This window comes from Rhinoderma darwinii, chromosome 10 (genome assembly GCF_050947455.1).
Source record: "Rhinoderma darwinii isolate aRhiDar2 chromosome 10, aRhiDar2.hap1, whole genome shotgun sequence".
NCBI lineage: Eukaryota > Metazoa > Chordata > Amphibia > Anura > Rhinodermatidae > Rhinoderma > Rhinoderma darwinii.
The window spans coordinates 6,318,509-6,345,217 of NC_134696.1; the positions used below are offsets into that span (position 1 = coordinate 6,318,509).

Below are 26,709 nucleotides of genomic sequence, written 5' to 3' on the forward strand. Positions count from 1 at the left end.
TTTATAAGAAAGAGTACTAAAATCTGTACCTCTTTCCGCAATTAAATGTCAGATCTGCACCTAAATATTCAAAAAAATCTGCAATATTAAGTGCAGATTTTAACCTGCGTTTTGCACCCCTGCACAGTTTAGATTTTGTTGCAGAAATCCAAGACGAGTGTGTCCTGAGGACGCAGATACAGTTGAAACTGGGAAAAAATCCTGAAGAAAACGAAATGCGCAAGATGACGTCTGATATCTGTGCTGAACTTAGTTTTTGTTTTTAGATTAATTGCCCAGCCCTACCTGTAAGTAATTCTCGTTTTTAAGTGGAATGGCTGTAATATGTTTTAAGTTGGATGTTATGTTGAGTGAGCGTTTGGCTTCAGACAGCAGTGTATCAAAATTAGCAAATTTTAACTTCGCCTATATATTTGAGTGGTGTTGATTAAAAACTTGTTTCCATGGAAACTAATATCCAATTCTAAAGAAGAAACCTGTTGAGCGTGACCAAAACGTAGTTTGTGCTATGGAGAGGAATAATGGACTTTAAGGGTAACCAGCCAGAAGTGATGTCTCTCTGAAATGTTTTGCCTTGGAAGGCATGATTAAATTGTGTACAGATGCATTTAAACGTGAGCGTCCTCCTAAAAATTGTGCAAATACTTACATTGAGGACCCATGCACACGGCAGTGCCCGTACAAAGTATGGGAGCACGGACTGTGAAAAGCAAAAGATTATCTATGTCCTATCTTTTGCGGAACACTTCTACAGCCTAGACACCTTCCCGTAAATAAACGGGAAGGCGTTCGTGGACAATAGAAGTGAATGGGTCCGTAATTGCAGACCGTAATTGCAGACGATTTTTACGGTCGTGTATGTGGGGCCAGAGAGGGACGTAGTTAGCAGGTATTTTTCCAAATAGTGATAGGCATAAGATTTTATTTTTGCTAATTAGTCCCAATATAATGTCCCTTCATTATGACAGTTCTTACTATTATAATGGCAGCAGTTGGTATAAATGTGGTGCTGTACAAGCTGCATGATGGCCTGCATGTGCTGCTGTACTGGCTCTGTCGGCTGCTGTATGTTTAGAGATATTGTCCCCGAGATGGTAATGCTTCCAGAGGAGAATACGTTCATACATCCGATAGAGCCTGCCATGATTTTTTTTTTTGTAGGATTCGGATGCAACCTAAGAGAAAAAAAACTCTGTATGGAAACTGTATTATGGTTTCATACAAAATGGAGCCAAAATATATATGTGTATGAGGCGTTAAAGTGTACCCGTTTCAGGTGACTTCAGAATAAGCTGTCAAGTGTGTACATGAGGAATAACACAATTTCTGGCCATTATATGACTTGTCTCGCAGGCTCTATCTCTAATTCTCAGTTTCCCTGAGGTAATGGGTGGCACCTAACTCCTATCATATCTCCCATACAAAGCACGCCTAGAGAAGCGAACATCCTGCTCTCTAATCTCTATGTATCACTTTTTGTATACTGTAGAAGCAGCAGTAACATGGAGGACATTAAACCGCAGTAATGACCAGTGTAGCTGTTAATCCAGCATTGGGTGAGATATAACACTTAGGCCGGATTCACACAAGCGTGTGCGATTTGCGCGCGCAAAAGGTACATAACAGCTCCGTGTGTCATCAGCATATGATGCGTGGCTGCGTGATTCTCGCGCAGCCGGCATCATTATGACACTCTGTTTGTAGGTTTGTAAACAGAAAAGCACTTGGTGCTTTTCTGTTTTCATTCATAGTTTTTACTGCTGTTGCGCGAATCACGCGCGTCACATGGAAATGCTTCCGTGTGCTGAGAGTGACTTTCACTCACTGATTGACTTCAATGTGTGCGTGATGCGCGAGAAACGCACAAATATAGGACATGTAGTGAGTTTTACGCAGCGGACACACGCTGCAAAAAAATCACTGGCTGTCTGAACGGCCCCATTGACTAACAGGTCCGTGCGAGGCGCGTGAAAATCATGTGTGTTGCACGGACGTATATCACGTTCGTCTGAATAACTCCTTACTAGAATCTGCAGCAGTCTCTCTCTCTCTCATTCTGCTCCCTCCTCTCCCACCTCTCTCCATAGACTTATATTTGTAGCTGTAACCTGATACTTCTAGTCTCTCAAGAGGAATTTAGCCGTAAATTCAGAGAGTGAACAGTTTAGAAGGGAGGGGTGGAGGAAGATACATTTTTCTGTAGTAAGATGTATTACAAAGTAGGGATGCACGATGCATCAAAATTTCGATGCTGTGCGGGGCAAAATGTTCAATACCGTCAATTGATGTATTTTGATACTAAGCTGTGTGGCTGCACAGCTTAGTATTGAAATAAATTAAGAGAACATGGCGCGCGCGCACTGTACAGCACCCGCAATGTTCTCTCCCTTCAGTGACTGCCCCGATCATCATTAGTGCCAGCCGCATCACAGTAGGAGGGAGGAACGCTCCTCCTTCCTTTCGCTACTACCACCAATGATAATCTGAGAATGTGGGGCAGGGAGGGGACTGTCGCGAGTGGCACAGGGTTCCTGATGAGGTGCCTGTGTTGCTCGCTCTGCAGTGTACAGTGATAGACCAGTCCCAGGCAGGTATTACAGCAGAGCAAAAGCTTGAAATAAAGGCACTAGTATTTTTTGCAGCCAGGAACATTGGGTTTAATTTGACCCACGTTAACCCCAATGTTGCCATTATGTAAGAGAAATTATGAAGTCACTTATCAATATGAGGCACATGGTGTTATGAATTTAGTACCTCTATATGCCTTTCATTAATAGTAATTAACCCCATGTACCTCACAGATTAACCCAATGTTGACATTACAACTGTGAGGTACTTGATGGGATCACTTACTATAATACTGTCTCGTACTGAAAACATGATTACACTATGGGACAGTATTCCCGCAGGGAGGCAGTGACTCACAGCATCATGGCTGACTTTGATGCTAGGAGTCTGGCTTTCTGAACTATGTTGGATCCAGGAAAAGCGGGTAACATACGGGCTGTATCTCACGCACCGAACACAGCCATGTGAATTAACCACATCATTTCCCTCACACACTAATCCAATGGTGCCCATTATCATTATAGTAAGCGATCCCGTCAAGTACCTCGCTCAGTCATAATGGGCAACATTGGGTTAATGTGTGAGGTACATGATGGGGTTAATTACTATTAATGTGAGGCACATGTAGGTTCAAAATTGATAACACCATGTTCCTCACATAAGAAAATGGAAGGACTTTATATTTTTGATTTTTTTTTTTTTATTGTTGGCAAAGTATCGTGTATCGCAAATACTGCTCTAAGTATCTGCATCGAAATCCAAATTCTGGTATCGTGACAACCCTATTACAAAGTTTCTTATATTCGCTTATACTATTGATTTATGCAAAGTCTGTTGAAATCACAGTACCTTGCAGGTAATGTATAATTGCAGATGAGTGTTTTATCATCGCGTTTATGGGTGACATTCAATCATCTCTTAAAGAGGACTTGTCACTAGGTCCTACAAAGTGAGTTAGTAGTTTCACCTAATAGCTGCTGTGTCTAAGAGTCCAGCAGTGTTTGTCCTGTACTTGTGCGTTCCCCCGTTGCTGAGCTATGGATCCCTCTTGATTTAGCAACCAATATGGAAATAACCCGCTGGCTAGCCAAGTGGGTTTAGCTGGCAACAATTAATGGGCGGAGCTACCACTGAGCCGCTGACGCTGGCCTATCAGTGAGAGGCGGTTTCCTAAAGACTGGTGGATTTTTTAAGCAATGAATGGGGTTTGTTAAAATCTGCCATTCACTAGCATTGCACTGTACTTACAGCTGATTGAACATGGCACAATTGTTTTCAGGAGAAATAAATCCTCTATGAATTCAGATGCATATGGAGGTATAGTATGGGCCCATGCCTTTCTTGGTAGCTGTATTATGGCTCTGTACCTAGCCCTGTGTTTCTGTAAAGACTCTATTCATATCTGTGTCGGAGGCTTCGTTAGGAGTAGAACAGCGAAAAGCCTTGACACAGGTGTAACAAAGTCTTAACCTCTCACAGTAATGTTTTATCCTTCATGCTTTGTATTTGTGGCTAAATTCAGCTCATTGTAAACAAGCTGTGAGCATACGAACATGTTCGCGTTCCTAGAAGTCTCTCCTTGCTTTGCTCGTTATGGTGAGATGTTTATCCAGTTTTTGTTCCGAGTGAAGCCATTTGATTGGCTGCAATTGTTAGACAAGGAGAGCGTAAAATAATGTACAATTCACAAGCCAGTTGGAATACATCCTGGTTTCCGTGACTGGAATATGGCCACTGTTGGTTCAGAACTGCATAGCCGTATTGCTTTATAATGTATTTTATTATCAGCTTGCAAGGGGTGAGAGTAGTTGTGAGAGTGTCCGTGTCATTGTCCAACAACAGGCATCACAGCTTGTGCATTGGTACGCGGAGCGTTACAATATATGTAATGTTGGAGAGTAGAAGAACTGTCTGATTACGACTAATCCTAACAATATATTTGCTCACCATAAATTTTTAAAATGGAACCAATCTCAAATTCTGGGCCATCAATTAGAGAAGATGCTTTCCTGATTTCAACAGTTATTCTGAAAATAATCAAGTACAGTATATAGACTAAATTAAATTGATAGGAAAATGTAGTGCAGATTACTGAGAGACAAAGGAAAAGAAGGAAAAAAAACATTTGACAGTAGTGGAAAAATAATTAGATGATTTTCATATCATAAACTAACTGCTCGAGGTGACCATGGTAAAGTGGAGCCCCAGTCCATGTTTTCCATGGGATCTCATGGTTACTTGTTATGCCCCATCAGAATATCTTCAATAATTTTGACTGAGAACAGAAAAGAATACATGATGGAATGCAAAATCCGTGCAAAACAATGAATTGCATGTCTCAATTTATATAGATATATTATTTTAACCCCTTAATGACCAGCCTATTTTAGACCTTAATGACCAAGCCATTTTTTTACGTTTTTCCATCGTCTCATTCAAAGAGCTATAACTTTTTTTTATTTTTACGTTAAAATAGCTGTACAAGGTCTTGTTTTTTTGCAGGACAAGTTGTATTTTTTAATAGCACCATTTTGGGGTACATAGAATTTATTGATGAACTTTTTTTGGGGGGGGGATAGACTTGCGTCCTAAATATACGCCGTTTACCGAGTGGTAAAAATAACAATAACTTTATTTAGCGGGTTGTTGCGATTGCAACGATACCAAATTGATATAGATTTTGTATGTTCTACTACTTTTACACAGTGAAAGCACTTTATTTCAAAATTTTTTGTTTTTGTGTCTCCATATTTGAAGAGCCATAACTTTTTTTATTTTTTCGCCGATGCAGTTGTATGAGGGCTTTTTTTTTTTTTTTGTGGGACGACTTGTAATTTTTATCGGTACCATTTTGGAGTAGATGCAACTTTTTTTTTTTAAAAGGTTTTTTTAAATTGTTTTTTTTATTAACTTTTCTCAAAAAACAAATGTACAAAAGTGCAACATTGCACACAAAAACAAACATAGCTTACTGGCCAACCACACTAGTTGGCAATACCAATCCTCACAGAGAATAATACAGTTACAATGCAAAAGCCAGCATGTAAACTTAACAGATCACATGAGCATATTAGTTTTTTTGCAAGGAGAACAGGATCAGCATGTGACCTTCATTATTGCCCAAGACAGACAACCATTCACACATCATTCAGACATGGGAAGTTTGACAGCAGTGTCCGAGATCTCCATCCACCTAGCCCATATCTTCTCGAATTTGTCGTGGCACCCTCTGCTAATGTATAACTTCTGATATAAGGGTATATACTTATTTACCAATTGCAACCAATGTTCTAGACTTGGACATTCCATAATCATAATCTTCCTCGCACAGAACAAAACAAATCGAAAAAATATTTTTTCATAATAGCCTTGTACTAACTCATTCATAATGCCCAAGAGGCACACCTAAGGGGAGAGAACCCGGGGAAACTCAAAGTTATCATGCAGAAACTCTAGAGTAGATGCGACTTTTTTATCACATTTTTTTTTTAAGGCTGGATTCAAAGAAAACCGCAATTTTTGCATGGTTTTTGATTTTATTTTTTTACGACGCTCACCGTGTGGGTTAAAAATGATGTAATAAGTTTATAGTTTGGGTCGTTACAGACGCAGCGATACCAAATATGTGTAACTCTTTTAATTTTATTTTGTTTTTTAATAATAAAGCAGTTTGTAAGGGGAAAAGTGGGTTTTTCATTTATTTTTTTTCCCCCTTTTTATTAAAGTGTAGCTAAACGTTCGACAAACTTCTGACGTCATAAAGATATGTCAGAAGTTTGGATTGGTGGGGGTCCGAGCACTGATTCCCCCACCTATCGCTAGAACGAAGCAGCAAGTAGCTGGTGTCGCTAATATCTGCAAATTATCAAAATTTCAATTACCTGGCTACAATATGTGGCATGTGGAGGGGCATACAAGCCAGATTGATAGCAAAGTTTTTTAGCCCCATGAAACCTTAAAAATGTGATGAAGTGGCGTTTGATTTATTGTGCGATGCCTCCTGTTCGTCGACTTTCCAGTTATCGCCACTTGTCACAAACTGAGAGGGACGGAATCCTTGAACTGAGCGGTATCACTCTGGGAAATGTCTACGCGCCTAGGCCGAGATGTCAGCACTGTTCAACGTTGCGTGTCCCCGAGGTTTTGGGCAAGCACAACGAACGGGAATGACAGCAATAGGTGCGCGTAGGCCAACCTCTGCATAAACGGTTTGTCTGGAAAAATAGCGCGTAGTGATCCATTCTTTACTGCAAATGAGATTGGACGTCCCATCCCATGCCTAGGGCGGCAACCAGTCTTGACACAAAGTATCAGAAGGCGTTTACGCGACATTGGGCTACGAGCCAGATGTCCAGCTACACGTGTTCCATTGGCCACACGCCAAAACTCTCAAAGGCTATCATGGTGCACAGCAAGATGGCAATGGAGGTTGGAATGAAGGTCTATCCTCTTCTGCGATGAGTCTCGCTTTTGGCTCGGACGCAATGATAGCCAGAGATTGGTCTGGATACCACGTGGGCAATGCCATGAAGATGCCTTCACAAGGGAACGTCACACCAGTCGGTAGCCGAACCTCACTAGTCTTCATTTCAGGTACACGAACAGCTCGGCGTTACATTAATTTGGTTGTGGAACCAGAAGTTGTTTTTCAACAGGACAACGCCAGGCCACAGGTTTCTCATGCTACTGTGAGCAGCCTGCGTAGCCTAAACATGCTACCGTGGCCTGCAGAGTCTCCAGACTTGTCTTGTCGGTATTTGCAAAGGGACCTGCCTTCAGCCAATCTTGATGATTTGCGTGCCCGAGTGCATGCACCGTGGCATAATATTCCTAAGACAACCATTAATAATTGATAGCATGCCAAGTCGTGTAAGTGAGTTTATTTCTGTAAGTGAGTGTATTTCCGCATACTGAATAAATCAAGATGTTTGGATTATTTTGTTTACATGTTTTTTTTAAAATAATTTGCATATCATTAACCCCTTAATGACCGTGCCTGAAAAGGCGATAATGGGCAGCAAAATTTCTAAGTTTTTGCCTCTGCCTTTCAGCAGCCATAACTTTATTTTTATTTTTTCATTAACGTGGCTGTATGAGGCCTTGTTTTATGTGGCACAAATTGTATTTTTCTTTTTTTTTACGCAGTTTGGAGGTAGAAAAAATTCACTGTGTAATTTATATAACTTTCACGTTGTGAATATAGGAATAAGCTTCTTTTTTTTTTTTTTTTGTATCCGTTTCACGCTAAATAACCTGTAAAATGTAATTCTTCAGGTTATTACGGTCATGTAGATACCGAATATGTGTAGGTTATTTTGTTTTATGTACTAATAAACTAGTAATAAAAAAATATATTTTATGCAAAACGACTTTTTGGACACTTCTTCTTTTTTTTTTTTTTTTTTTTTGTTACATTATTTTTAATCTCATTAAGGGATAACTTTATTTACAACTTTATCTTTTACTTATAACGTGTTAGCATACTCTTGTATGCTAATACATTACACTGTGTTACTATGACACAGGCTTCTGTTAGGGGAAGCAAATAGTGTGTCCTAACAGCAGGCAAACTGAACAGACCGCCCCGGGGTCCTTTCTAGGTCCCCAGGGCTGACTGCAGAGGGATTCCCCGGTCTTCAATTGCATCACCGGGTTTCCAGTGACTCGATCGAAGAGGAGAGTTCCCTTTGATCATGCCACGCTCACGGATTGCGGCGATCAAAGAGTTAAACAGCTGGAGTAGAGTGTTTTCCGATCCCAACTGTATTCAGCAGGCTGCTCTAAGTTCAGAAGCTGTAAGCTAGGGTTTTCATGATACCAGAATTTAGACTTCGATACCGATACTTTGTGTAGTATTGCGATACTCCATACTAAAACGATACTTTGCCAACAATAATAATAATAAAAAAGTTCTTCCATTTTCTGATGTGAGGCACGTGGTGTGATTAATTTTGAACCTCCATGTTCCTCACATTAAGGCCTGATTCACACAAACGTGTTAAACGTCCGTGGGACTGCCGTTGAAACAGCGGCCGTCCCACGGACCTATGTTTATTCAATGTGGCCGTTCACACAGCCGTTGTTTCAACGGACCATGTGACGGGTCCGTGAGAAAATAGGATATGTCCTAGACTCTCAACTATGGGGGATGCGTGACATCGCGTCCCGCAGTGCTCAGCACGGATACACCTCGGACGTGAAAAACTGCAGTTTTTCACGTCCGAGATGCGCAGCGCTTGTGTGAATCAGGCCTAATAGTAATTAACCCCACCATGTCCCTCCGTCATAATGGACAACATTTGGCTAATGTGTGAGGTACATGATGGGGTTAATTACTATTAATGGAGGTTCAAAATTCATAATACCTCGTGCCTCACATTAATACGTTAATACGTGAAAGAAAGCAGTTTCCATTTTATTTTTTAACAGCTTAAACATCATAAATGACGCTACAAATTTGTTATTACGGTTGCGACGATACAGAATATGTGTATATTTTATATATTGAGACTTATTTTAATGTTTTATTGTAAAAAAAATTTGTTCATTTTTTTTAAAGTTAACATTACTTTTTTTTTACTTTTAATATTCTGGCCTTTATCTATATAGTGATAGTACACAGGCAGTTGTTAGGACATACCTAAGTATGCCCTAACAGGAAATCTGGTCAGACAGCCCTGGGCTTCTTCAAAGGACCCTCGGTTGTTTTACCCATATATGGTATGTCCCTCAATGTCCCCATCGCGTCACAGGGATTCCCTGTGACATGATCCAAAGGGCATCCCCCCCTTCTCATTTTCCCCTTGAATGCTCCGGTCAGCTTTGATCGCAGCATTCAGGGAATAGCTGCGGCGATGAGAAGTGTGCGCACGCAAAGTCAGCATGAGGTGATATGGCCAGCACTGCACTAATGAGCGGCGGCGCAGGCACTGAAGAGAGAACATGGGAGTGTTTTGTAGTGCGCCCGCCATGTTCTGTCTTCATTTCCGGCAATCATTAGTGCAGCGCTGGTCGCATCACCTCATGCTGATCGTGCACACTTGTCAGGACTCTGGAGCGGGGCAATGGCTATATTACACAGCCGCAGCCCCACTCTAACAACATTCATGCGTTACTATACTTAGCTGTGCGGCCACACAGCTTAGTATCGAAATACATGAATTAACGGTATTAAACCGTTTTGAGGGTGCACGGTATCGAAACCGTATCGAAATTTCAATGCATCGTGCAACCCTACTGTAAGCTCACAGGAGCGCTCATCGGCCTCTTCTAAAAACCTTGCTGTAGACAAAGCACCTTTACCTCCTGCCCTCAATAGACGTTAAAGAGTTAACATGTCTATCGATTCTGTGATTTAAACAATTCCTTTGTGGTGTTGCAATTTCAATGTTGAGTGTACATTCCTATGAAATAGACATACCTGATCCAATCCATTCTGCTGCTTTGTGTTTACTGAGTTGTAGGGCAGTTCGAATGGCCAAATGTATGGGCTTCATTAAGATAAAGTGGCTGTAGAATCATAGAAATCAAGTGTTTTAAAAGGGTTTAAATGCGCCAGTGTAGAGCTGGCCCATGAAGCTGGCCATTGTTAGGATTGCCCTCAAAATAACAGCCTTGTCCTTTCTGTATTACAGTCACTGCGTGCACCTGCCCTGTAGCCAATTATAAAGATAATTATGAGAATGCAGCCTAGATTTCTGAGTCAGATTTTAACTCCTGGTTTTTAAAATAGGGACTCTCTTCATAATAAAAAAATAGTTAATATTAGAAAACCACTGTAAACTATTTTCTTGTGCTAAATCCTCTGTAAATCACTAAGGTTATATGTACATTAAAATTTCTTTAGTCTATTACCTATTGGTCCATCATACATTGCTGAAATCCTACTATATTTATGCTTAATATTATTTGGAGACACACAAAGTGTAATACTAGTAAGAGTATGTCGTACTAGTATCCAATGAATTAACAGAATTTTAACAGCTTTCACAAACTAATCTTGTCATAATACAGGAATAAACATTTGGTCCCTGATACCAGATCATGTATCACAGTCTACAGGCAGAGATTTAATTAGGCATATCTCTGCACATTGCGAAGCATAGGAGGAGGCCATTCTCTCGCTGTTATAGACTTAGGGCTCATTTAGAGGAGCGTGTTCCTCATCCGTGTTCTGGCCATTGAAATAACTCGCAGCAAACGGACCCATGCAATTCAATGGGGCTATTCAGGCATGCAATGATTTTTAGGCAGCGTGTGTCCATTGCGTAAAACTCACTGTATGTCCTATATTGGTGTCAGCCGCCCATTGAACTCAATGGTTGCGTGAAAACAACAAACTGGGGAAAAAAACAAAAAATAAACAGGGAGTGTTTGCAGACCAGCGTGGAGTAGTTGGAGGCAGATTGTTGCATAAAAAGTCATGCCAAGGTCCATAGATGTGGAAAAACTGATAACCTTGGTGCAGGAGAGGCCAGAGTTATGGGACGCCAGGCAGATGCGTACCATGATGCTATGAAAAAGATGCAGCCAATGCAAAAAGCATGTTCCAGCAGCAGAGGTCCAGTGTGCGGCCTGCTTAGAAATAAAAGATTGGTAAGTGCAACTATAGTAGAGTCTCTAGCTTTAAATATTGTATATAGCTGCCCTTTATCCATTCCTGTCATGTGCCGCTGGTTTTGCAGGTGTAACGTAATCCATTAACGTTATGTCACCCTGATAGAGATGGTGTCACCATAAATGCCCCCTTTTATATTAGTTTCTTGTCTCTGTTGAGCAAGATTTAGCATTAACAAATATTTCAGTCCTTTACGCCATGTGCCCCTAAGCATTCATGTCATATTGGACTTGTAGAACAGGTTTTGTTTAATTGCCCCTCGAAAAAAAAAAAATATATATATATGTTTTTTTTCAATAGTGGTGAACATGAAGTTCCGCTGTCGCAGCACTAGGGACCAATACAGACGCGACATGACACACAAAGGGAGAAGTGGTTCTGCTCCATCGAAAAAACTTCCGTATCTGTTCAACAGCTTGCATTTCTGATCCCAATTTTTGAACTTCGTCCGTAAGTATCTAAAAAATAAAGAAAGACATTGGTTGTTAATATATGTAGTATATAGTAAAATTGTTTTTGTTTTCTAAACTTAGCTCGGAGGACAACCTAGAGGTGGAAGAGAGCACACTAACTACCCCGGACCAGGAACACCCAGATCCCGATGATCCAGCCAATCCAGGCACTTCATCTGGCCACAGTGTCTGTAGAACACCGTCTGGAGAAAATGTTGCCTGTTCTCGTGCCGCTAGCAGGACGAAAAGGGTGCAACCCTCTGCTGCTAGCCAGGTTGACTCCAGGGTGTTAGAATAATTAAATAGGTACCAACCTGTAGATGAGGTGGACACTTTCGCCCGTAGCCTTGCTCCATATTTGCGCCTCATTCCACCGGAGTGTCGCCTCAGAACACAGGGAGAAATGCTAATTTTATTGGAGACTGCAACACCCCTTAATGACCCCAGGGAGTGCTTTACAGTACTAGAGTACTGGTGTCGCTATGGCCACACTACTCTTGAGCAATTGCCACCATCCACTTATACCTCACCATCTCCACCAATGCCACCTCATCGCCCTTATTATCTGGAGCAAATGCCTCCTTAGTCACACCCCCAAAATCTTTATAGGCGGTTGTATGACAGCTCATAGGTGCCTTATTATTCTCTACCTCCTTGGCAATATGCAGGCCAAACGCCTTCAGAGTCCACTCCAGCAAGTGGCCCACCATCCTCTCCTGATGTGTTTAATTTATAATTTGTAATTTTATTGTATATATTTGTTATGAACAGCCTCATTGTTGTGCTGTAGTTTTGCACTTATTAATTTACATTTTTTGAATAAAATAATATTTGTTATTCAAATTATTGTGTTTGTTATCCTGATTGGTGGCGGGTGGGTAAGAATTTGGCATGTGTTTGTGTAAAAAGAAGGAAACTGGTGAAAAACTAATTTCAAATATTAAAAAATACACCTTTATATATGATAAAAGTATTTTTATAACGCATATTAAAAACCTAAAATTTTAATATTTGAACCTAAATATGAAAGCTCGCAACCCGCGTCAAGGGTCCTCATTGTATTGTGAGTCCCTACACTATCCAAACAAAACGAAAACAATGAAAACTAACCTGAAACACAAAATTATACTTCACACATGGCATCTCTAGTGGATAGTCATGCTGCCATGGCACTTCTACTTTAGGTCTCACAAAATAATCTGCAAAGACTTCCCAGATTCTGAGTCAAGATGTTCCTGCTTTTCCTTGCGGTCTCGTCTATAATAAATGCCCCAGTGGCCATGTGTTGTTCAACGTCACCATAACCTGTTGAATCATACATCCGGCTGAAGTTGTGCAGGATGACACAGGCTTTGATGACGTGGTTCACATTGTCCGGATCCATCTGGATTGTTGACATGAAGACACTCCATTTATTAGTGAGAATACCGAAGGCGCACTCAACATACCAATGAGCCCTGGTGAGTCGATAGTTGAATATGTGCCTCCCGTCGTCCAAACCACGCCTGGGGAAGGGGCGCATAACATGGGTGGAGAGTCCAAAGGCCTTATTTGCCACTAAGACAAATAGTGTCGGGGGTCCTGAAGATCTGGGCAGTAGGCGTGATTTTGGGAGGGCTATCTAGTTGTTTAGAAGCCGCTGACCCATTCTGGAAGCCCTGAAGATGCCAACAACAGCAGTGCTACCATAGGAACCGATGTCTACAATCACAAACCGGTATTGGCTGTCAGGCAAGGCCAACAGCACTACCGAGAAATGCTGCTTATAATTGTGGAATCGGGACCCTGAGTTTGGCGGCTTCACACGGATATGTTTCCAGTCCAGTGCCCCGATGCAATGGGGAAATAGAGCATTGTCCATGTACCTATCTGCAATGCGAATCCACGGTTCTGCCAAGGATTGAGGCATCACCCTGCCTTTCAGTCTCTACCAGATGAGCTCAGAGGTGGACCGGATAGTTCCAGAAATGGTCGACGTCCCCAGTAGAAATTCATAGTTAACGGACGCAATAGAATTTCCAGTCAAAACGAATCTGAAGAAATAATATAGAAAGCAAAATTTATTACACAAACTATCAATATTACTGCCCTGTTTACAGGTCTTTTCAACTTGCTCTGTGAGGTTACAGTTCATTTAAAAATAGAAATGACATTACTATATATTGGATAGAGTCTCTGTGGCCTTCACAATACTAGTTGGATTAGCAAGCGAGCATATGTTGTAAGGGGGCATTAAATGTAATGATAGGTTTATCATCCTGAGGGAATCACGGGGGAATTGGGTCTGTCCATTTACCATAGTGCTAGCTGTATCAGGCTGACAAGGAGATTTTTTTTTTAAAAAGCAGACCGTATGTATTCTTCCCTCAGGGTGACGATGAGCTGTTCCTCAGGTGAAATGCTGCGTCGCATGTTCGGATTGTTAGTACTGAACGCAGCTCCAGCATACGGTCAAATATTGCGACTGACATCCGACAGAAGGAATGAAATTTCGCCGGATGCAGCCACAGTTCCTCATACAGCGTGTGGAAGTTCCCTTTGGAATCAAGTTGGGAGACAATGGGAAGAACCCAAAGCATCCTCCTAGGTTCTTCCACCAACTGGCGTCACTCTCCATATGTGCGAGAGATAAGCCACGACAGAAGAACATGGTCCATGGGTTTGGATGTTATGTACAAAAGCAAAAAAGTAGTCAAAAAGTAGTCTCTACGCTATAAAAGCAATAGAAAATCGCGTCTAGTGATCTTTTGACCTTCCTCTGGGTGTTTCCTGAGGGCTGGGACAAAATTCTGACAAAAGTCTTCCGTTTTTTGTTACGCGCATATAATACTCATTACGTATGTGTGACATATACGCTAAACACGGACATACGGAACCAACATGGAGACACACGTGTGTAAAACGCGGTGTGTTTTGCGGACGACAAACCTCCACGCTCGTGTGACTGTAGCCTTACAAGGAAAAGTGAGACAGAAGAGAATTCGGGTGACCGGTTGACAAAATGGGCAGAGAGCTACTTGTTACAGAAAAAAAAAAAAAACATAAAGAAATTAACAGCAGCTTTGTGGAATAAGAAGCACTAAACACTGCACTTTACTGGAACAAAAGCAGGATCCATAGGTAAAAAAATCTGCAAATCCTATGGGTCCTGCAGCACTTGAATATCAAAGCCAATAAATATGTTCTTCACCCAAACTGGAATAATTGTGTATCACACCTACACTCAGAACAGGAAAATGTGACTCTCTTGTTCTCTGGATTGTTGGTGGATCCCAATAGCTCGACTTGTATGATACATCTCATTTCATAAAAGTTAATTTGTGGAAAAACCCTGTAACAATCAATGGGGTTATCCGACGAAACCCCTAAAAAAAAAAAAAATCCAAACCCAAAATTTCTAAACCTCTAGTCTTTTGCCCTCAAATCACTGTTCACAATTATATTTTCACCTATTCCGGCCAATTTAATCACCCTCTTGTGCTATGCATAGCAGTAACTGTGGGCAGGCAACAGTGCACATCACATGACACTGGCACCCACAGGAGTGCTTTGCGGTTCAGCTCTGCCTTCCCTGTTTCCTGGCGCTTAGTAATACTGTTCTTCCTTCACGGCCTGCCGAGAAAATAGTACAACTCTTCTCCGTTTGTCAGTGTAGGATAAAGGAAGTGTGCATGCTCTTACTCTCCCCTGACAAGTGTAGAAAAGCAAAAGAAGACACTGGTCCACTTCTACAGAAAGATCATGATGATGGGTGCTACCATTCTCATTCTTAAAACAATTAGGCTTGGTTCACACGAGCATGTTACGTCCGTAATGGACGGAATGTATTTTGGCCGCAAGTCCCGGACCGAACACACTGCAGGGAGCCGGGCTCCTAGCATCATAGTTATGTACGACGCTAGGAGTCCCTGCCTCGCTGCAGGACAACTGTCCCGTACTGTAATCATGTTTTCAGTACGGGAAAGTAGTTCCACGGAGAGGCAGGGACTCCTAGCATCGTACATAACTATGATGCTAGGAGCCCGGCTCCCTGCAGTGTGTTCAGTCCGGGACTTGCGGCCGAAATACGTTCCGTCCATTACGGACGTAAAATGCTCGTGTGAACCCAGCCTTACTCCCAGCATACCCTTACCATTGTTAACAAGTGGTTTTTACTGTGGAAAAGTAATAGATTTGCAGCAAAATCTGCTTCGGTTTGCTTTTGCAACGTGTGGATGTACCCTAATAGACTTCAGAAGGAAGTATTTACCAATCCGGTTTTATTCTACCTACAATATTTATCTCCATGTACCAATATATGTTTCTTACACATTTTACAGTTAGCTCTCAGTGCCGCCACGACTTTCCCTATCACATGAGGCTTTTCCATGCTGGAAATTAAAAAGAAAAAAAAGCACTTTGGAAATTTCACTGAGATATTTAATTTTGCACATTGATTGGTTTTCACATGCTCGTAATGATTTCAATTATTCAAAACACATTTTTTGGTAATTGTAGCTGTCCAGATGTGATGCAGTCGTTCCTGTTGTCCTTTAGTTGACATGATCTGACTAATTTGAACGCCCACGTGTGCTTCTAAATGGATTTAGAAGTTTGCCATTTTGGATCTGTCCTTGTATGAGCAGGTTATCAGGCCGTCAAGCTTCTGCGTCTACAATTTAGTACATTGATTACTTCTAGTAACAGCTTTTCTTTTCTGTTCTGCAGCTTGCAATAAACCAGATTGGCAATCAGTAATTTCAGAAAGAGCATGTTCAGCTGGCTTTGTACACCAGTGATGGTGGGTAAGAATAAAATTTTGAGTTGCGCCAGAAAATGTTTTCATGTCTGTAAATAAAGCATCGACCCGTAAAAGAATATATATACCGGAATTGCGTGTGTATATACATTGCCTTGCAAAAATACCCTTTGAAAAGTCAACTGATTTGTCTGGATTACATATAATACTTGGGACTATACGGATTTCAGTCTATACTACAAAGCCACAGGCACTACATCCATTGCCCTATGCTTCATTGTTTAGGGCTGTATTATGGAAAAATACTCCCCTAGCAGCATTACGGAATATCTCCATAATTTGGAATCTGAGGAAGTTTTTATTTTTTGTCCAATTCCGTTTGAATCCTAGAAAGAAACATATTATGCCTCATTATGAAATAGTAGGGCCTGATACATCTGTGTAAGTTCCGTATTTATGGTTTCCTATAACTCTGAGGTTGATCAGAGCCATAATACAGTTCCCTGTACAAGGCCTTAAAGGGATTGTCCGAGATTAAATGACTTTGTGTTAATGCTTGTAATTTATAAATGTAAATACATTTGTAATATACTTACATTTTCCAAAGTGGCCCTGTTTCCAGATCCTGCCGTGAGGTACTTGACGGGTGACGTCACTCTCTGCTCTGACCGCTGTGTTGATCTTCAATTCTTTTCCGGGTAGAAGACACGTCACTTGTGACGTGCCGTGTATGGGCTGTTCTGCTGCACAGCCCGTAACGCGCATGCGCTGTCACTGCTGTTGTCGCGGTCCCTGCTCTCAAGATAACAGCAGGGGCCGCGCATATGCGTTACAACAGAACAAGCCCATACATGCATGCATGTATGTTTTATTGAAACCTGAGACGTCTTTGTGAGTCTGACATAAAATACAGCATTTTTTATTCAAATAGAAAAAATTATGTTTATTGACTAAATCTCATTCCCTCCTGTCAGCCTGACACCATTTATTCTACATATTAATTTCTTTAAAGTGTTTTCTATTATTTATTTTTATTGCAAGTTAATGCTAAAGAGTCATTTAAAGCGGATCTGTCACCTAAATATTCTGCCTTATGTGAGGGCACTATATTACAGGAACAAGTCCGTTCTTCTATTAGTCTATTTGGCAAAAAGGAGAACAGAATTTTTCCTGTAATATGTTGCCCTTACATATTGGAGCATATTTATGTGACAGATCCGCTTTAAGAAAGAGACTGTTCAGGATGTGCTTGAAGTTACTTATTTTCCCCTCAAACTTTAGACCAAATTTACACTTTACGCAATTTTTTCTTCATGTGTTCTTTTTTTAGCTTTGGATCGAACAAACAGGAATAGTATAATATAATCGTATAATGAGGTAATTGGCTTCTGTCTCCATAGGGTTTTTTGCCTTCCTCTGGATCAACACGAGAGGATTAAAGGTTGGACTTCATGGACCTGTAACTTTGTTTACACGTAGTTTTTTTTTTTTGTGACCGAAAAGGTACATTTTTCAGGAAAAAGAAATACAAAGTCAAATTAGAAAAATACAATGAGCAGTATACAGGGTAAGCAAGGCACTCCGAATTGGGTAGTCTCGCATAGTAAGTGAAAGGTTGTAATATAAACAGCTACATATTCAAGTGCAAAATATCAAGAGACACGATGAAAATAGGGACTAAGAGAGAAAAGGGAGAAAATACAGAAAGGTGGGGGGGGGGGGGGGTATTCTACCAGAATGGAATATGCCACATCACAACATAGAGCCTTTAGTTGGGCGGTTGATCCAGGCTAATCACAAAGAATATCTTTGTAATGAGTCAGAGCTTTGGAAATTAATCCATTGAACCCATGTTTGATAGCATTTATCATGTGAGTCAGAAGAGAAGTTAAATCTTCCATGTGCATATGGCCATTGACCTTAGAAATCCAGATGGATAAGGAGGGGAACACCTCACACACTGCACCGTTTATTACAAGCGAGAGGAGGCTTTGTGACCTAGGGTCCAAAATGTTGCATTACGGAATGAGGCCTAGTTCACATCACGTTAAAGTTTGATGTGTACGCCCAGAATAGCTCCTGATATATACAGTGTGACAAATGCCTAACAGTTGCCTCTGTCACCATAGACTATAATGGTATACGTTAAATGTATATTTCATGAACTGTCATGACCCTGTTCATAACGTATATGTTAAACGGATACCATTATGTTCTATTGGTAATGAAAGCCACTATTAGAAATCCATCACCCATAGTTAATGTTATCTGTTTAATGTAAACATTAGGAAAAGCTCATGACATGTCTTTTGTGCGATCCCAACGGGATCTCTATTTCATTTTTCAAGATAAGGGTATACTGAGGTATACCAGCCAAACGGAGGCCAAAATACCCTGTTAGCCTAATGGAGCTCAATGGGCAAGTTTAGCGTGTGCTTCGGGAGCTTTCCCGACATACTCTCTAAATGTAGGACGTTAACGTTATGTAAAAGGCCCTAAGAGGTCCATTTATTGTTGGATTTTAATGTGTATCTGCTTTCCGGGTTATGGTATGGCTCACCTAAGCTTTCCACAAATCTGCAGTTTGCCCCCCCCCCCCCCCCCCCATTCTAGCTTGATCTGTACTTCTTGACTTCATAAAACTGATATGCAGCATGTCTATATACAGTCATGTATAGCTTTGTCTTACTACCAAATATTTAGTCAAGGACATCCGATTCAGAAAACTAATTCTAATGGCCCAGCATCACATGGTCCAATCTCATCACTATATTTTCCTGAGGACCTGCTATGTAATCTGCTGTAAGACACAGTTGTATTTTGTTACATATACTCTGAACAATGATTGGATATTACTATTTGAAGTTGATTGATTCCACTCTGCCTTCATTGCCATCTCTGTCTGTTGTGTGCAAGACATCGCATCTTATCGCATATATAAAACATAGAGATGTCAATGGCTCGATAAACCCAGCGCTGGATACGTCAGAATGAGTTATTGCATTTTTTTTTGCAGAGTAGAAGACAGATTTTCTTGATTGCTTTTATGATAACTTTTTTATTTTCTTTAACCATTTAACCATTTTCTTTAACCGTTTTTACGGCCACCTATAAGGGGCTACATTCCAGGGTGCTTCTATAGCTCTCATCAGGACATGTGACAAAGAAGATGGGCCTATCTTGACCTATCATAGATCTGACTGTGACAATTGTTACTTATTGCGTTTTTAAATATATATTTGACTTTCTAGACATCATGAGGGACAAGTTGTAATAAGAGGTTTAAGTACGTGAACATAAAAATAAAGACCGTACTTATTTCAGTTTTATGCTCAGTTCACACAGAATTATTCGGCACTGATTTTGACACCGAAAACTGCGTTGGAATCAGCGCGAAAAACAGCCAATACCGCGTCCTTTTGATTTCAATGGGAGGCGTAGGCATTGTTTTTTCCGCGGCGGCTGTTAGCCGCTCGCAGGATAGAAAAGCAGCATGTTCTTTCTTACTGCGGTTCCGTCTCTCATTGAAATCAATGAGAGGCAGAAAAAGCGTTTTTTTGCCCGCGGCATAAGTCATCAGTATGTGATTGGTGGGAGTCCGACACCTGGACCCCGCACCTATCAGCTGTACAGGCTGCCTCCGGCCCCCGGAAGTTTTGCAGTGGTCGGTGTTGGAAGCAGATGGCTCCGACCATTGTATAGCAGGCATGCAGCAACACTGCAGCTCTGCTCATATTTAAGTGAGTTTTTATTTTTTCACTGGTTTTATTTACATAAAGCTTATCCATTGTATATTGAGGACTTTTGAACTGTTTAGTATTCTGTTTGTTTCAATTTCTCCCCTTTTTAAGATCACTGCTTGCTGTTGGTGAATTGAAAGATTGTTTACTTCACGAGGTTAACAAACATTCTGATCATGTCCACCTGAAGCAGGTCCACAGCTCACTACAAGAAAGAGCTGTAGTACACGGTAACAAGTCTTGTACCTGTAGCAGTTTAAGATGACCAGGATGAGCAGAGAGCTAGAAACTCTAATAGAAAATTGCTTAAAGTAAGTCTGTCACGAGATTTTAGGCTAACAAATGGCTGGCACCACTGATAGCGATAGGATAAAGGAATAGGAACATACTCCTGTTGAAGATGTAAAGGCTTGTATCGGGGTAAAAAAAATTTGTGCCGCATGCATATTAGTTTTGCTGAGCTGCAAATTATTACTCTCACATTCCCTCTGCAGTTCAGCGTTATACAAGCAGAGCCGTCAATCAACTGCAGAGGGGAGGGTAGTGGGTGGAGCTCTAGATGCCCTCACTTCCTGGTTCATTGGGCTCGAAATACAAATTTGCATACGTATCACGGCGGAACAAAAGTTCTACAACCCTGTTATGTTCCTATTCTTTAACCCTTTCATGCCGACAATCTGTAGATACACGTCCTTTTCGCACATACCCCGTGCTGCCAGGGCGTGTATATACAGATCTCTTTTCCAGCCAGCATAGCACTGTGAAAAGCGCTCGGACGCCGGCTGTGTCAGTGTCCGCGGCTCCCCAGCAACCTGTTCTCTGACAGTCCTACAGACAGTCTTACAGAGAATATGATCACCGTCATTAACTGCTTCCTGACCACCCACTGTAAATTAACGTTGGCGCTTGCTGGGCTCTGTGCAGCGCCAACGTTAATTCACAGTTGGTGTTAAAAGTGCGATCCGGGTGTCTCAGGGTAGCGCAGACACCTGAATCGCGCTGTTAACCCCTGCCTCTGGTCCCAGAGACGTGATCGGGACCTGATTGGTTCAGGTCCCGATCATGTGATCGCAGGGAAAGTTTGTTGTAGCAACAAACTGGAAAGTTTGTTGTCACAACAAACTTTCCCGAGGACCGATTGCGGGTGCTGCTATCGGTTGCATGGCAAAACCTGAGATCATACAACGGCCTCCGGTCTGTCATTCACGGAAGCCTATGAGGACCAGCTCGTCCTCATAGGCTTCCTGTCAGTGTGACTGTCAACATCACATGGACAGTTTATAATACGTTACACTACCTAAGTAGTGTAATGTATTATAGCAGCCATCAGTGCTGCAGGTCTTCAAGTAAAAAAAAAAAAAAGTAATAAAAATGTTTTATAAAAGTGTAAAAACAAAAAATGCTTTTTTTCCTATAATGAGCCTTTTATTATAGGAAAAAAAATAAAACTTTAAAAAAGTACACATATTTGGTATCACCGTGTTCGTAACGACCCCAACTATAAAACTATACTAATATTTTTCCCACAAAAAAACACAGCAAAAAATAATTAAAATACAATACTAGCATCACTATTTTTTGTGGTCATCACCTCTCTCAACATATTGAATAAAAAGTGATCAAAAATTCGCATGTACCCCCAAAATAATACCAATAAAAACTACAACCCGTCCCGCAAAAAACAAGCCCTTACACAGCTTTTTTTGACTGAAAAATAAAAAAATTATGGCTCTCAGAATATGGTGACACAAAAAATAAATAGTTTTATAGAAAAGTGATTTTATTGCGCAAACGCCACAAAACATAAAAAAACTGTATACATATGGTATCTCTGTAATCATACTGACCTGCAAAATAAAGTAAAATGTCATTTATAGCGCACAGTGATTACTGTAAAAAAAAGGACAAGAAACATTGTCAAAATGTATGTTTTTTTTGTCACTTTGTTTGCGAAAAAAAATCTGATAAAAAGTGATCAAAAAATCACATGTACCCTAAAATGGTACCAATGAGAACTACAGATTGTAACGTAACAAATAAGCCCTCGCACGGCTCCGGTGGAGAAAAAAGCAAAAAACACCGGCCACACATCTATGAATTATTTATTTACCCCCTTATTATATACCCTCTTATTATGCCCTGATGTACTCTGCCCTGCTTACATATGCCACCACATTATAAACTGAAATACCAGCAAAACCCCAAACAAAACTATTACCAAGCAAAATCTGCGCTCCAAAAGCCCAATGGCGCTCCTTCCCTTCTGAGCCCTGCCGTGGGTCCAAACAGCAGTTTATTACCACATATGGGGTATTGCCGTAATCGCGAGAAATAGCTTTACAAGTTTTGGGGTGCTTTTTATTCTTTATTCCTTGTAAAAAAAAAAAATTTTTATATTTTTTCAGAAAAAAAGTAGATTTTCATTTTCACAGACATATTCCAATAAATATAGCAAAAGACCTGTCGGGTCAAAATGCTAACTATACCCCTAGATAATTTCTATGAGGAGTGTAGTTTCCAAAACCACTTTTGGGGAGATTCCACTGTTTTGGCACCACTAGACCTCTTCAAACCTGACATGGTGCCTAAAATATATTCTATAAAAAGGAGACCCCAAAATCCTCTAGGTGCTCCTTTTTTTCTGAGGCCGGTGCTTCAGTCCATTATCACACTAGAGCCACATGTGGGATATTTCTAAAAACTGCAGAATCGAGGAAGCTTATGTTACCCAAAGACCAGGGAGGCCTCAATTTCCCGGACCTTCGTAGGTACAATTTAGCATGCCTTGCTCGCCACGGGATAGATTGGTTGCAGCAATCTAACTTTTATTCCAAGTATTCCCTAGAGGCAGGAGTGGTGTACCCGCTGCAGTTGTCATCGTTACTGCATACTGCTTTTGGTATACTTCCTGACAGTGTGAGACACCGCATATTATTACGAGATACAATAATGGCATGGAAGTCACTTAGGTCTTCATTTGGGCTTCCTCAGCGTATATCCCCACACATGAATCTATGGGGACACCCGGGCTTCACTCAGGGGAGAGAAAACTCTAATTTTCGACATTGGCGGGCTTTGGGCATCACAACACTCAGGCACATTCTGCACCCTTCTGAAAACCGTGTAAGGAGCTTTCAGGAACTGGTAGATACTTTTAATGTCCCTTTGCATCATCATTTAGCTTACTGTCAACTACACTCTTTTATACGCTCCTTAAGTCGAGGTGTGACACAGGTGTGGTTGGAAAACCCCATTGATTCTATGATTGAATCTCCTCCAGCTAAAACCTCCTTATCACATCTGTATAAAACATTTCGGGACCAACAGGGGAGGTCTACGGCAGCACTGCTGTTTAAAGCATGGAGCAAAGAGTTCCCGGTCTCAGAATTATCTCAACAAATCTTGGAAGGGTGGTTAAAAGTGAGAAAAGCGGTAGTAAATGAGCAATGGCGTGAGACACATTTTAAATTTATACATCGCGCTATCTATGGTTTCAATATTCCCCCACATCCAAATGCGCCAGATAGATTGGAGGCTTGCCCAAGATGTGCCACTCCCAAAACCGATCTTCTACATGGATTATGGAAGTGCCCCAAACTCGTTCCGTATTGGACCGAGATAGTGCAATTTATAAAGGATACTTGGGAAATCTCACTTACCCTGGACCCACTGTCTCTGCTGTTTCATGTCTTTCCTGATCTCCCTAGTGCACCACAAGCCCTTCATGTATTCTTGCTGATCGCTAAAAGATGCTTATTGGCACAATGGCTTACGCCCCTTATACCTACACTTACAGATCTAATGTACCAGATGAAGAAGGGTATACATATGGATAAGTTAGACATAGAGCGTACACCGGAAGCTAAAGCTTCCAAATTTTTCCAGAAATGGAAGACTTTTATTTCCAAGCATTATCGACAAAGCGAGATTGTGGAATTGATGGCACCATTTCATTACACGTCCTGGTATTTGACAAGAGCGGTTGCGGGGACGCTAGGTAACTTGGGGCCTCAGTGAAGGTCTAGCGCAAGGAGGGGGGGTGCACAAAGCTTGACCATGAAGATATATATGATTATTAGATCTGATGTCCAAATGTCGTATATTGGTTTCTATTGAAGATTAATTGAAAACTGATGGGCCCCTGAGCTATGGTGGGGGGGGGGGGGTATGTTTGATTGTTTAAGTTACTTTGGTCTAATGTTATTTGTAACAACAAGTACCTCAATGTACATCGGTGATACTGCGAATGTTGCAGAATATTGTATTCTCTGTTGTATCTTATGCAATATGTTGCTATTATTGTACATTTCCTTTTCTCAGGGATCAATTTTGATATATAATATTTGATTTCTCTTTGATTTTCTGTTTTTTGTAATGTTATAAAACCCAATAAAATTTGTTTACAAAAAAAAAAAACTGCAGAATCTGGGCAATAAATATTGAGTTGCCTTTCTCTGGTAAAACCTTCTGTGTTACAGATTTTTTTTTATTATGAATGAATTTCGGCAAAAAAAATGAAATTTTGTAAATTTCACCTCTACATTGCTTTAATTCCTGTGATTTATGTGGTCTATCTAGTACATAAGGCCCTCAAAGCCACTTCACAACTCAACTGGTCCTTGACAAAATAGCCTTTTGAAATTCTCTTGAAAATGTGAGAAATTGCTGCTAAAGTTGTAAGCCTTGTAACGTAATAGAAAAATAAAATAATGTTCAAAAAACAATGCAAATAGAAAGTAGACATATGGGGGATGTTAATTAGCAACAATTTTGTGTGGTATTACTATCTGTTTTACAAGTAGATTACATTTAAAATTAGAAAAATTATACTTTTTGCAAATTTTCTTTCAATTTTGGTGTTTTTCATAAATAAGCAATGAATTTATTGAACAAATTTTTCCACTAACATAAAGTACAATATGTCACGAGAAGACAATCGCTGAATCGCTTGGATAGGCAAAAGCATTCCAGAGTTATTACCACCACATAAAATGGGGCTAGTCATTGAGGCATCGATGACCCTTGGTCCTGAAAGGGTTAAAGAGGTTTTCCGAGGCAAAAATTAAAATTTTTTAATTTGAGATCCTTGTTAGGTATAGTGTAAGAATGCTGCCTAGCTTTTTCTTTGATTGATTTTACTTACTGCGGTACGCTGCTCTCGATTTGCGCTTTGCTAACTTCTGATACTTCCACTTGTTTGCCGTCTCCTGTAAGGCTCATTGCCTGAATTCCACGCAGGCGCTGTGAAAGCAAAGGATTGGGCATGCGTGGTAAACACTGTTTGTGTAGCAACCACACGTGCTCAGAGACGGCTGAAGGAGTATTCGGTCCACCCCTTCAAACAGTGTATAGTGATATCAGGAATGACGTACCCGTACATTGAGCCGGCCGGAAAAGGGAAGAAGTAGGTCATGTACGGGGCAGAAACAACTCAAGTATATGACAAACTGCACTAATTCTAGATGTTCAGTTAAATAGGATTGCGTACATTGGTTCCGGAAATCCCCTTTAACCCTATCGCTAACAAGTACTTTTAGCCGTTTATTATCCTAAAATCTCTGGACACTCACTTTAACTCTTTATTGTGCAAGAGTGGATTTATTTATTTGCTTAAAATCTAGTTTAGGGATATTGTAGTGCCAGGTCCGCTGTGCTTTTATGCCAAACAACATAACTGAGTGGAAAGATTACAGTGAAGTGGTGAGCGCTCCTCCGCCTGTTCAATGTCTTTTCAGAGTGACGGCTGCAGATGTTTTATGCCTGTAGTCATTGGCGGCCCACACAATTTTTAGCTTCCCATAGATTATTTTATAGGTGAGAAATATTTTTATTTTTTTTAAGCTGCTTATTCTGCACTGGTCATCTAAGATCATCGCCAATTATTGCTAACAAGGAGCAGAAGCTTGTGGTTACATAACAAAGGATCTAGAATTTTAAATGTCTTTTAACATTTGGGTTAGAAGCAATTTTGTCATTGCTAATTGAATTGAGAAATAGTGTTTGCATGATATGTGGAGCAAGTACAAGAGAAGACCAATTTATAAGTTACATTTTTTTAGTTGAAGAGAAGTCCCTGACCGACTCGAATCCTTAAAAAGTAGATTATTTTAAATTTTACAGTTTCCATTTCCTTTTCCTCTTGATTTACATTAACCTTTAATTGAAGAGCAAGACTTGTGTGCAGTAGGGAATTGACTACATTGAAAATATATAGAAAATCTGCCCTATATTCATAATTGTCAGCTTTATCCTACCACATCCCCTACTAAGTGCAGATATCCTGATGTTTGCTTTTAAACCAGTGCCAAAGCCGCCTGAAGCTGTACAGAGTTTGATGCAAAAATAGGCAGACAGTCTTACAAACAGCATATGCTCTGGAAAAAGTAAGATTTAGAGCTAGGATTAATGGCTATTGGGGCTGCCTTACTCACCAGCCTCTTCCTATGGGAATACGCAGAGGAGGACAGAATGAGATAGCTGGAAAAGGCCCCTCTAGCAGTTTATAATCAGAGATCAGCTTTTACTGATTAGTGTCAAAGTGCGAAGACGAAAGTGTGGTCCATGTCTCCTCCTCAGGGGCATAAAAGATCATAG

At 40.7% G+C, this 26,709-nt stretch overlaps 1 protein-coding gene and 1 long non-coding RNA gene across 9 annotated transcripts in view; both read left to right on the forward strand.

Moving 5' to 3' along the window:
• Positions 1–12,437, forward strand: part of LOC142662409 (uncharacterized) — an 18,156-nt gene extending 5,719 nt beyond the window's left edge. For 4 of the 5 annotated variants that reach the window (XR_012850933.1, XR_012850934.1, XR_012850935.1 and 1 more), the window contains exons 2-3: positions 11,486–11,635; positions 11,719–12,437. This is a non-coding gene — a long non-coding RNA (uncharacterized LOC142662409). Of the gene's footprint in view, positions 1–128; positions 288–11,485; positions 11,636–11,718 lie in introns of those variants that run through there. The other variant, XR_012850932.1, reaches the window with a different exon arrangement.
• A 3,904-nt stretch (positions 12,438–16,341) lies between these two features.
• LOC142662411 (uncharacterized) overlaps positions 16,342–26,709 on the forward strand; it is a 180,644-nt gene continuing 170,276 nt past the window's right edge. For 2 of the 4 annotated variants that reach the window (XM_075840625.1, XM_075840629.1), the window contains exons 1-2: positions 16,342–16,417; positions 17,776–17,942. The gene's annotated coding sequence lies outside the window, so the exon portion shown is untranslated. Of the gene's footprint in view, positions 16,418–17,775; positions 17,943–20,226; positions 20,427–26,709 lie in introns of all 4 variants that reach the window. The other 2 variants (XM_075840627.1, XM_075840628.1) reach the window with 2 other exon arrangements.